Source organism: Triturus cristatus, chromosome 7 (assembly GCF_964204655.1).
Source record: "Triturus cristatus chromosome 7, aTriCri1.1, whole genome shotgun sequence".
Lineage (NCBI taxonomy): Eukaryota > Metazoa > Chordata > Amphibia > Caudata > Salamandridae > Triturus > Triturus cristatus.
In genome coordinates, this window is record NC_140590.1 from 1,350,610,942 (window position 1) to 1,350,622,201 (window position 11,260).

Consider the following 11,260-nt stretch of genomic DNA (forward strand, 5'->3'; position numbering starts at 1 on the left):
CTCCAGGTCTATTCAGCCCTTTCATGACCCAACTAGCCTATATGGAGCCTCTGCTGCTCCCCAGCCCCTGTCAACCAAAACCCAGACAGTCAATCCACAAACCCAGCAGAGGTCTGCTGGATGGCTGAGCAAAAAAAATACCCATCTTTCTAAAAGTGGTATTTTCAAACACAGAATGTAAACATCACCATCACTAAAAGATGCATCTTTAACTTCTAAGTTCAGGCATACTAAACTTTATTTTCCTACCTAGTTCCCAGGGCCAGTTATGTTTATAAGATGTTATAAACAAACTCCCCATTCGGTCCTTTGTACAGGTAGCCTTGCAATATTGACAAATGAAATTGGCAATAATTTACTATCAGGACATGCCACACACACACACCAGGGCATGTCCTACCTTTCACATACACTGCACCCTGCCCACAGGGGTACCTTGGGCCTACCTTAGGGGTGACTGACAAGTAAGAAAAGGGAAGGTTAGAGCCTGACAAGTGGGTGCACTTGCCATGTCGACATGGCAGTACCAGACTGCACACAGCCTCTGCAATGGCAGGCCAGAGTTACATGTATGGGCGGCATAATCCAGTGCTGCAGCCCACTACCAGCATTTGATTTACAGGCCCTGGCACACTCCGTGCACTTTACTAGGGACTGACACAAATCAAATAGGCCAATCATGGAAACACCAACCCATTTTACAACAGGTGCACTTGCACTTGGCCACTGATCAGCAGTGAGAAAAGTGCGCAGAAACACTAAGCCAGCACAGACAGAGTCAAAACCGGAAGGTCAGAAAGCAAAAACTCAGGAGAAACATGCCAAGTCTAACAGTAAATTACACAGGATTTGGTTTAGTTTATGACTGGATTCCATATTATGCGAAAATACAGGCAAACGAGCACAGGGTTGCAGCAGAAAAAAAGACAAAAACAAACAGAAAAAAAAAACAAAAAAAACCCCACAAAAAATGACAACAACCCCCCAATAAGCATGTGCAGTACATGGATTAGAATACATTTGAAAACACCTGTCCAGAGTGAATATGGGACACTGAGTGCATAAGGCTGTTGGTTGTGAAGTGTATAACTGCAAAAATGTCACAGAAAGTCTCGTTTGATATGCATGTATCCGGAATGTGTGAAATAATATTGAAAATGCCAATAAACAAATGTTAAAAAATAAAAATAAAAAGTTGTGTTAAATATTGTTGGAGAAAATGTGGAATTTTTTTTTCTTAAATGTTTTTCTTGGTCGACAGTGAACTAAAAGAGGATAGGCGCGGTGAATGCTGTTTTTTTTTTTATATAAAGAGTTTTAAGAGATGATCAAACAATAGGAGAGAGGTGTAGGATAGACAGTATACGTTGGAACTGAACATTCTTTTTCACATTATGTTTTAAGGTTCTATTTGATAAGCCTGTAAAGGTTTGCTGCTCAGGAGTAAATAAAAGTTATTGCATATGTGAGCCTCCTTGTTATTTATAAAATCTTGATTCTTAATTCAGTTAACCTATAAGAACAGTCATTACCCACCCTTCAACCTCCAAACTGCCTCAACGTTCTAAATGAGAACCACACGCGAGGATGCACAGACACAGGGAAAGTATGATAAGGAACAAGATCAAACAAAAGGGATACGTTTCACATATACATCACATGATATTATTCAGTGCTTCGGGTATACTGTGAAATGCCCAAAAGCTTACCTCAGTCTCATAACCAACCCGGTAAGCCAGTCGGCTATCATAGCGTAGTCACAGATAGCAACACGAACAGAAGGCACATAGCAAATGGAATATCGCGCAACGCCCATGGGTCTCAAAGAGCTTCAATAGGGTCTGTTAGCATGCATTTACATATCACGAGCAACAGCTACACCTCACATCAGTCACCGATCCGGCCTGAGCCACACAAAAATAAACCGTGACCCGGCTGTCCGACGTTATCGAACTCGTTTGTCACCAGATCAACTATCAAGCCACCTTACAAGGGAATCATCCATTACTTACACTTAACAGCTAGGTAACCAACTCTCAAAACTGCATATCAGAATCTTGGGACGCGCCACCAACAGCGCCTACGTGGATAGACAGACATCCGCAATCCCTAACCAGCTCTAACTATCGGCCCATGACTTACCTTGCCGCATGACAGCACCTCTTGACAAATTCCTATTTGTTAGAAACCAAACACCTCCCCGTCAGTGTTTATACTGCAATGAAGAGCCACGTGCAAACGTAACAGCCAATGAGCTTTCAGGAATTCTGTGCAGCGCAGTAGGATTCGCTGAGATGAGGAAACATCATCCAATCATAGGAAGTATTACACATTACGAGTTCATCCCACTCCCAATGGACTCCCTGGAAATATTCAGCTATGTGATTGGGTTTTTCTTTCACCCGGAAGTAATGAAATTCGGTCAAATGTCTTCAGTTGAAGGATCAATTGCATACAATCGGTTGTAAGGCTGAGTCCACGTACGGTTAATGTAAGTAACGCACACGTTGTCATCTTAGGCGATGTTGCTAATTGCTGTGCTGACTAGCGAAAATGTATAACTATATTTTGGCGCATAATTGTATATATTTTTCCCTTGTTTCTAGAGTCTTTCCATTTTGAGGATGATCTGTTTAAACACACTGTTGTAATTTGGTTTGTTAATGATCATAGTTATGGCATTGGATCTGAAAACAGTTTCGCTTATTCTTACGATTTATCTTTTATCCAATTAATTTTGTCCTATTATAATTTCTAATATAGCAAGCTTGATACTATAGAGTAAGTTAAAGGCACAATTAAAAACCAATACTAGTGGATTTCTTATTACAAACGAAAATTCAACCTACAAGGTCCGTTTGCTTTTCACTAGAAATATGGTGGATTTCTTGAATCTCTTCAGATTTTGCCAGAACCGCAAGGGTTCTAGAGTGCATAACATCAATATGCTACAACTCCCTCCCCTTTGTTAAATAAAAAGTGACAGACCTCACTAAAATCATATTTCCTCGATTAGTCGGCGAGGCATTCGTCTGCTGGCTCGAGTGATCTGAGATGATCGAGGTTCCCCCTTTTTGGGCAACGGGGACATAGACTCAGGCGCTTGATACAGATCTGCTGTCATGGTTGCCTTGTGTATGGTTTCAGGGCTCAACAAGTGTTACAGTAGGTGTTTAAAAGGTGATGGATTATCCAGGGCGAAGTGCTGTCACCATAAGTCTGTCCCTTGCATGCCACAACCCGTAACAGATCAGCAGCTAAATGAGTGTCCATTTTCCAACTTTGTCTCTGCTTAACCAGTACCCAGTCTCTTCTCCTTTGGCAAAGGCTGTCTCCTGGGCATGGCGACTCTGATCTGCCTATGCTTTCATTTTTCTATTCCGAGTTGTCTGTGCCTCGAACCTTGTCAGCATTCACTAATCGATCCGGGGTCCATTGAGGTAGTTTTGTTCTGATGGGTCTCCCAAAAAGCAAGGTGACTGGCCTCGCACCAGTTGTAGAGTAACGAGATGATCGAAAGGCCTGGCACAGTCTGTTGGTGAGTCAAAAAAACTAGCTGTGCCCTGAGCCACGATCTGATGAGCCGGGAACAGCAGTGAGTAATGTAAATCCAATTCGCGGAGTCGGTGTTTGACTGGTTGGAAAGTGCTTCGTTGTTTTTGTACCAGTGTTGTAAAGTCCAGAAACAACATGACTAGAGCATTGTTTACCTGATTTTTCGGTAATTTGCGTGCCTCTCTCAATATGGTGTCTTGGTCTCTGTAGTTTAAGAGACTGAACCGAAACGGCCTAGGGTTAACTCCCGGTGGCGGTCTTTGCGTAGGCACCCTGTGGGCACGTTCAATCCTAAAGAAAGGTGACCATGTATTTTCCAGCAGCAGTTAGCAGAGCCAGTGTTCAGTGTAAGCCACTGCATCCCGGCCCTCCCCTCCCTCCGGAAAGCCCACCACCCTTAGGTTATTTCTACAGGAACAGCCTTCTGCGTCTTCAAGTCTATGTTCCAGTGTACTCACATGTTCAAGCAGCGTTGTCAGCAATGTGGTGTTTTTGTGAATCGCCGGTTATAGTTCCGCTAGTGCAATCTTATTATGTACTTTGATGTGCAGACCACCGCAAACTCTCTCACTGAGAGAAGTCGGAGGTCTCTTGATTTATTTTGGACTCCAGTGAGGTGCGTTTTGGCCAAGGGTGGTTCCAGTTTTCTCCACTGCTTTCAATACTGTGTCCATCTTGTCATTCTGCTCCAAGAGGGGTGACTTTGCTTCGGAGAGTGCCTCTGGCTGCGGCGCCAGGACTGGTGGTGACACGTCAACGTGAGCGGCACAATAAAGCGCAAGCAACCCATGGGCAGCTGCTGGGCGCTATACATCCTGGGGGACCCAGGGCAATTCTTCATCAGAGTCTGTGTCTGCCTGGTCAGGGCTACAATAATGTGCAGCGTTTCTCCACCGGTAGGCAGGAGTCACCATCTATGTCAGCACCAAGGGGGCAACAATTTTGCGGCCCATACGCAGCTCAGTAGAGCAGGGTATCTCGTCTCGGGGGTATAGCCAGGTGACCGACCGACCTACCCACCCATCAGATGACGGAGCGGTGGATCGCACGACCAGAGACATGACATTGCAGAGATTCTTAAGGTATTTTAGTAAGGCCCCAGTGGACTGCAACCCATAATGTCCAGTGCATGTGGCCCCTTGGGAAGGGGTGGTCAGTCCTAAGCCTGGTCCTCTGCCTGATGAGGGGTCTTCTGCTCTCCCATTGGCAAGCAGGGGTGTCTCAGAGCAGGGCAGCAGAGCATATCCCGTGTTTCAGCGCGTGGTGGGGGGGCAGAGATGGAGCTTTACACTTTGTCTAAGAGGCCCTGCCCCTTCCTGAGGACCAGGTCCACCCACCCAGGCTCCTCAATTTAGACAGTGGTGCTTGGTCACTTGAGCATTGTAGTTGAGGTCTGGCCAAAACCAGGATGAATGCGGTATTGCCCAGCAGAGGCAGGTTTCAGCACAGTTGTTTATTGTGCTGTGCGGAAGGTGATCCCAGTGACTTAGGATCCGCCACCGGCTGTATTAATTGTCAGGGAATACTCTGTTCCTGCAGGTAGTAGGCTGCATATTTGCTCAGGGTCCCTCCCACAATTTCTCTTATGTTTCTTGCGTCAGCCATCTTGGCTTGCTAGCCGTGCTCAACCGTTCTTCCCGCTTTACCTCTAAATATAGTGTAGAACGAAAGGTACACTTTACCTCACCAGTATAGATACTTCTTTGGTCTTAGGGCATTCAAGTGGAACTTAAATGGATAGTAATGAGGCCTACATCTCCTTGCATCCTTTTTCAGCTAATGGGTTACCGGTAGCAATATCACCTCAACTCCTTTTGTGTGCATCCAATTAAGGAGAGCCTTTCATTTTGTGGGTGCATTTACACACAATATTGAGAGTAAACACCTTCAGGGTTTGATCTTTATTTTGGCACATCTATAATTTGAATAGTTTGCCAATTTGTTTACTACTGCAACTGATCCCTTTTTGTTATATTCCCTCCTGCAGAGAAGTAGGGTGATATTGGCATGTCCTGTAAATGTGAGCCCCTGTCTTTTTTCCCTTGCCTGAATTACATTTAAACAGTAACTAAATATAGTCTACATCAAACAAAACAAGCACATCTTGTGTTATAACCTATAAACAAATAAATCAACCAGGTGAATGGTGTTAATTTTGGAGACTGGTAAGAATCTACAAGCATCTTAAGTGTACTGGTCATCTCTCCCCTTAGTGCAAGCCCTTGGAATAATGAGGGGGTGGGGGGTAGAATGATGCCAAAAAGTAAAACCCACAGAAGAGGTCCTCTCCCACAGGTCAGAACCCACAACCTGTTTTTTCTCAAACCTAAGAAGAAAAAAGACAAAGGACACGCTACTCCCAAACACAAAGCCAGAGCAGCATCCTTCCTTTCCTTATTTCGAGAAGGGAGGCTACCTTCTCTGAGGAACAGTCACTCATTCCATCAGGATTCTTTGGTTTGTTTATCTGTTTCCTTTAGTGATGAGTTCTCTTGACGTCTTCTAGCTGCTTCATGTCTCTTTGCACTTTGACTGTTTTTGTCACCACACTGGTCACTGTTTTTCTGGGATTTTAGCTCTTCCATTCTTCTCCTCTTCTAGTTTAAGTATTGCAGTTTCTTCCAGTTTAGTGTCAATTGAGACTAGTTTGTCCTGAAGTCTAAAGAGCAGCTGAAATGGGTACCCCCATTGGTGTAAGGTATCTTCTAAACCCTCAGATAATCAGTTCAGTTCAAGACCAACCATTCTTCCTATGAAATGTTCAGAGGAGAACTGAAGAGTTTGGTGTTCTAGCATCACTTCCACATACAAAAAAATGAATCTTGGTCTCGGGGAATTGAACTAAACTACCTCGCTCTCCTCTCCTAATATATTTGTTAATATTGCTTAGTGTAAGTTATGTCCGTGTACTTTGTTTTATCTGGTACCTTGGATAAAAAAGTACCTATGCTGTGTTCTTTCATGATGGTACATTTCAAATGTTTTTTAACATCTGCATCATTATTTTTGTTTATATCCTTCTTGCACTTGTAAAACTACTTGTATGTAAATAGCTAGATAAGTACTATACATAAAGCAATTGAGGAGAACAACTTGGGTCAGTGAATACAAAAAGCAAAATGTTTAAAAGTCTAACATCCATTGCTTAAATATGTAGAAAAAAGACTGATTAGTCCTCTGCAATAAGTCTTCTAATAGAAACAAGGTAACACACAAAAATTGCAAGACCTAACAATTATTATTATTATTATTATACATTTGTTATACATTTGTAAAGCTCAACTATCGCCCAATGGGCATGTTGGCGCTAGTAACCAATCAGTAAAGAGGTAAAATAACTATTGCAGGAGTCGCTGAGTCACTCTAATTTAACCCTCTGTTTCCAGGAGAAGTTAAGTTTTTAGGTTGTTCCTGAAGCTCAACCGATCGGTATTGGTTCTCTGGAAGTGGGTGATCATTCCATATTTTGCACCTTTGACCTGGAAGGTTCTGACTCCAAGTCGTATCTTTTTGAAGGAGGGAACAGATATTAGGCTGGCATGAGATGATCTTGAGGTTTGTGTGGGCTCATAGAGCTCCAATTTTTTTTGCTCAAGAGCTTAGGGTCCTGTGCCATTTACTGCCCTATGTAGTATGCATAAAGCTTTAAAGATTCCCCTTTCTTTTGATGGCAACCAGTATAGTTTTTGCAGAGTCCGGGTTGCAGAGTCCAGTCTTCCTTTATTCAGTGCAAATTTGGCAGTCAACACCTGGATCCTCTGGAGCCGTTTGAGTAGATAGTCTGGGCTACCTAGTAAGAGTTACAACAATCCAGTCTGCTTATTATTGTTCCCTGTACTATACGCTTCAGGGAGCAAAGGGACTATTTTCTTCAAATATCTAAGAAGTCCGTGGCACACTGCTACTGTTTTCATTAACTTGAGCTTCCATTGATAGTCTGTCAATTTGGACTCCTAAATTCCGTAACGAGTGTGCTGTATCCAGATCTGAGTTATTTAGCCCATGGCCATAAATTTGCTGGGAATTGCTGTTGCAGGTTTGCCGGTGAGCAGCACAGATTCTGTTTATTTCCTTTAAATTTTAGCATATTGTCATCCAGCCACTGGGTCCTATCTTTCAAACATTAATAAAAATGATTTCATTGGTTAGAATCTGATTTGTTCAAAGATATATTAATTGCATATCCTCTGCATAACTTAAAATTGAAATCCCTAAGGATTTAATCCGGGTTAACCATTGTCTTAGACATTGAACAAAATGGGGCTCAGGGCATGTTCGATTTCTTTATATTCTGATGTGAATGGAGGAAGGGTTATTGCTTGTAGTCTTCCCAAAAGGCAGGATTGAAATCATTTAAGCGGTGTGCCTCCCAGTCTAATCTACTTCATACGTGCAAGTAGGATTTGGTGGTTGACTGAGTCAAATGCAGCAGATAGGTCCAACAGGATCAGTACTATCTCTTGACCACCGTCCACCTGCAGCCTTACTTCATTGGTTGCTAAAATCAATGTCTTCTCTGTTTCATGGGCCGGCCTAAAGTCTACCTATTCTGATTTCCTGCAGATTATTATCCTCAAAAGTCAGCCAGGATTTTACTAAGATACATTTCAAGTATCTTGACTGGGAATGGGAGTCTCGAGATTGAGCGATAGTTGCTTGGCTCTTGAATGCCAGCCAGGGATTTTTTTTATAGTGGAGTTACCAAGGCCGCCTTCCAGGCTATTAGAACCATACCAGTGTCAAGAGATTGATTTGTAATCAATCGTAAGGTGGGAAGGAGTTTGTTCGCTGTCTTTCCACCTTCCTGTGGCAATGGGGTCTAGAGGAGAGCCTTATGAGATCAATGAGACAAGAGTCCTGAATTCTGCCTCCCAACAAATCAACTATCGAAGGTTGTCATATTGGACTGTTCTGGTCTTAGACTTGGCATTTTGGCCCTGGTAGGTTTGATCTTGTTTTGTAAATATGCTATGATCTGTTCAAGTTTGGCATCGAAATGTTCAGAGATTTTTACATAGTTCCTGTGAGGGCAAAATATTTTGTTTTATACTATCGGGAATGGTTAATTCTTTTACCAAATCAAAGATTTTCTTTGAATTTTGTTTTCGGCGCTTCAAGTATAGTAGCTGAAAAGGAGGCTCTAACCTTCTTTATTTCTATCTTATATTCCATATAGGCCAGTTTTAATAGGGCTCTAACATTGTGTAAATTTTCCGCCATTGCCGCTCGAGTTTTCTGCACTTAGATTTTAGGTCTTTTAGGGTTTCTGTGAACCATGGTGCTGCTTTTCTAGGTTTATGACAGACTGCTTTTAGCAGAGCTACCTTATCTAAGGTGTCTACAACAGTCTTTGTATTTTGAATAATTTACCTCTACTATATTAGATTCTTGAAAAACGGTTGCAGTGTCAAACTGTTTTCTCGCACAGTTTTTGATTTCTCCCAGGGTCATTTCAGTGCTGGATTTCTTATAGATTTATCATTTAGCACCCCCCCGCCCCCCCCCCCCATTGGGTCTTTTAAAGTTAAAAGTGACCATGTAGTAGTCCGACCAGCTGATGGTGGTAGAGGTTAGGAATAAGTCCAGAGTGTGCCTGCCCACATGAGTAGGCCCTTTAACCTGCTGTGTGAATCCCATACCTTTACAGGATTTTAGAAAATTATATTTTGATGGAGGTCTTCAGCCCAGATGTTGAAATCCCCCAAAATAAGGCAGTTAACTTAGGACATTACAAAATTAGCAGCTAAATCCAGGAAAGGTTGGGCAAATTCTTTTAACGGGCCTGGGGGTCTATAACATAGTCCTAATAGAATAGCACTTTCCCTTTCTTTAAGTGAGATGCCCAGTATCTCTATTCCTTGGCTTTGTTCCTCCTCAAGTTTTGTTAAAGACCGTTTATTTTTAAAGAGGATTGTGACCCCTGGCCCCTTTTATTTTCGGCTCTAGAATGAAACCGGGCTTTATAGCCTGGAAGCAGACACCTTCCAAAATAACCCCAGATTCTTGGGAGAGCCAGGTTTTGGTGATAAAACATATCCTAGTCATTGGAGGTTAGCAGAAGGTTTAACTCAACAGCATGCTTCCCTACGGACAGAGTACTGAGTAGTCCACATGATATGCGGTTACTCCTGGTGTCATTAGCGTTTTGTAAATTCCCTAGTCTGCTTTTGTTAAATAAGAGGCTACCAAGGGTCTACATGGATGTGCAGAGTATCAGGGTTGTTAGGAGTTCATGCACCTTTATGCTAGAGTAGGCAATTCTCCTCTCATCTCGTGTGGGATTGGATCCAAAACCGGCAGCATGGCTGGCGCTGGCCGCTTCTGGGACGCTGAGGGGTACAGACTGGCTTGCCTTTGGCATGCCGCCGGCGTGCACACTATGCGGTCGTGCCACCCCACTGTTTATGTAGCCTCCCTCCTTAATCCTGCCAAAACAGCTAGACTGTTCACACTTATGACCCCAAAATGGCTACTGTCAAGCGGTTCAAACAAAATAGACTAAGGTCGAGATCACTTCCTGAATTAACCACTTTGTATTGCAAGTATTACAGTTTCATTACAGTTTAAAATTCAGTTTCATTTCATATCATTCACCAAACGTTTAAAATTCCTATTAATAATTTCTTCTAATGTTTAAAAACGCCTAATCAGTTTTGCTTGCCAGTTTGCCATCAATTTGGTGAAAATGCTTCTTCTATCGTCTTTCAAGCTTAAAAAGATTCCCTTTCCAGATTACCTTTAAAATCAAGAAATTCCACACTAATCCAAGGCTTGGAGAGCTTGGCAACTAGAATCATAGCCCTATTGTTCCCAGACATAACCTTCCCTAAAAGCCATATGGCAGAAAAATCTCCAGGGAAGAAGACTACGTTGGGAGGGAAAATAGTAACCCTTTTACCATCACAGATGGAAGATAAAGATACCAACCTCAAAGAGTCTCCATCGATGGCACAGGGCTAGAGTTTTTCAGGAGAAACAGACACCAGTACAGCTGCAGTGTCTGTCATACAAAGGCATGCTAGCTATTTATGCTACACTCCACACTACCCTGCACTGGGCTTCCTGCAGCAAGATGAAAGCTATCGCTAGAAGGGACATGTTACTTGTTGATGAGTATGGAGTAACAAGCTCCCACTCATCTTAATCCGTGGGTGAGCACCATAGAGCTCTCACAGCTCCACAATCAGCCATCCGCTGCACATCTGAATGGATTGTAGCTGGAAACTGAGAGGAGACACTGATACAAGTTGACTGTCACGGTTATAAATCTAATCTTATTTAATGCTTTGAATTTTTTCATGTGAGTCAAGACTTCTGCCAATAAGTATTTGCACACCTATCATACCCATTTTTAATGTGATTTTTGTGCCTTTAGATCGTAAGTTTCAAAAGCTTCTATATCAGTGGAACTTCTCCACCTTCCAATTTAACAATATAAAATATCTGATGGGGAGGATGAAGCCCTTAGCCTGCAATAAAGCATTAACTGCTGTTGGTTTATGAAATGAGTATGAACTATCATTTTGGATCTAAACATTTTTAATTGGGGGGGGGGGGGGAAACAAGCGTTCTTACAGCGTTTGTGAAAATGCTATGCAGAAAGGTGACCTAGTTCTGTATATGTCCATAGTATTCAGGCTTCATCCATTCAACACAACCATAGAGCAATCTGTTCCATTTATTTGGCTGTGTATTTTGACCAGCC

General features: G+C 42.6%; 2 protein-coding genes across 5 annotated transcripts in view; one reads left to right on the forward strand and one right to left on the reverse strand.

Moving 5' to 3' along the window:
• Window positions 1-2,252, reverse strand: part of SMIM19 (small integral membrane protein 19) — a 73,574-nt gene extending 71,322 nt beyond the window's left edge. The window contains exon 1 of one of the 2 annotated variants that reach the window (XM_085619016.1): window positions 2,143-2,252. The gene's annotated coding sequence lies outside the window, so the exon portion shown is untranslated. Of the gene's footprint in view, window positions 1-2,012 lie in introns of both variants that reach the window. The other variant, XM_085619017.1, reaches the window with a different exon arrangement.
• Window positions 2,253-2,364: 112 nt separating this feature from the next.
• NDRG3 (NDRG family member 3) overlaps window positions 2,365-11,260 on the forward strand; it is a 589,772-nt gene continuing 580,876 nt past the window's right edge. For all 3 annotated transcript variants that reach the window (XM_085619018.1, XM_085619019.1, XM_085619020.1), the window contains exon 1: window positions 2,365-2,491. The gene's annotated coding sequence lies outside the window, so the exon portion shown is untranslated. The remainder of the gene's footprint in view (window positions 2,492-11,260) is intronic.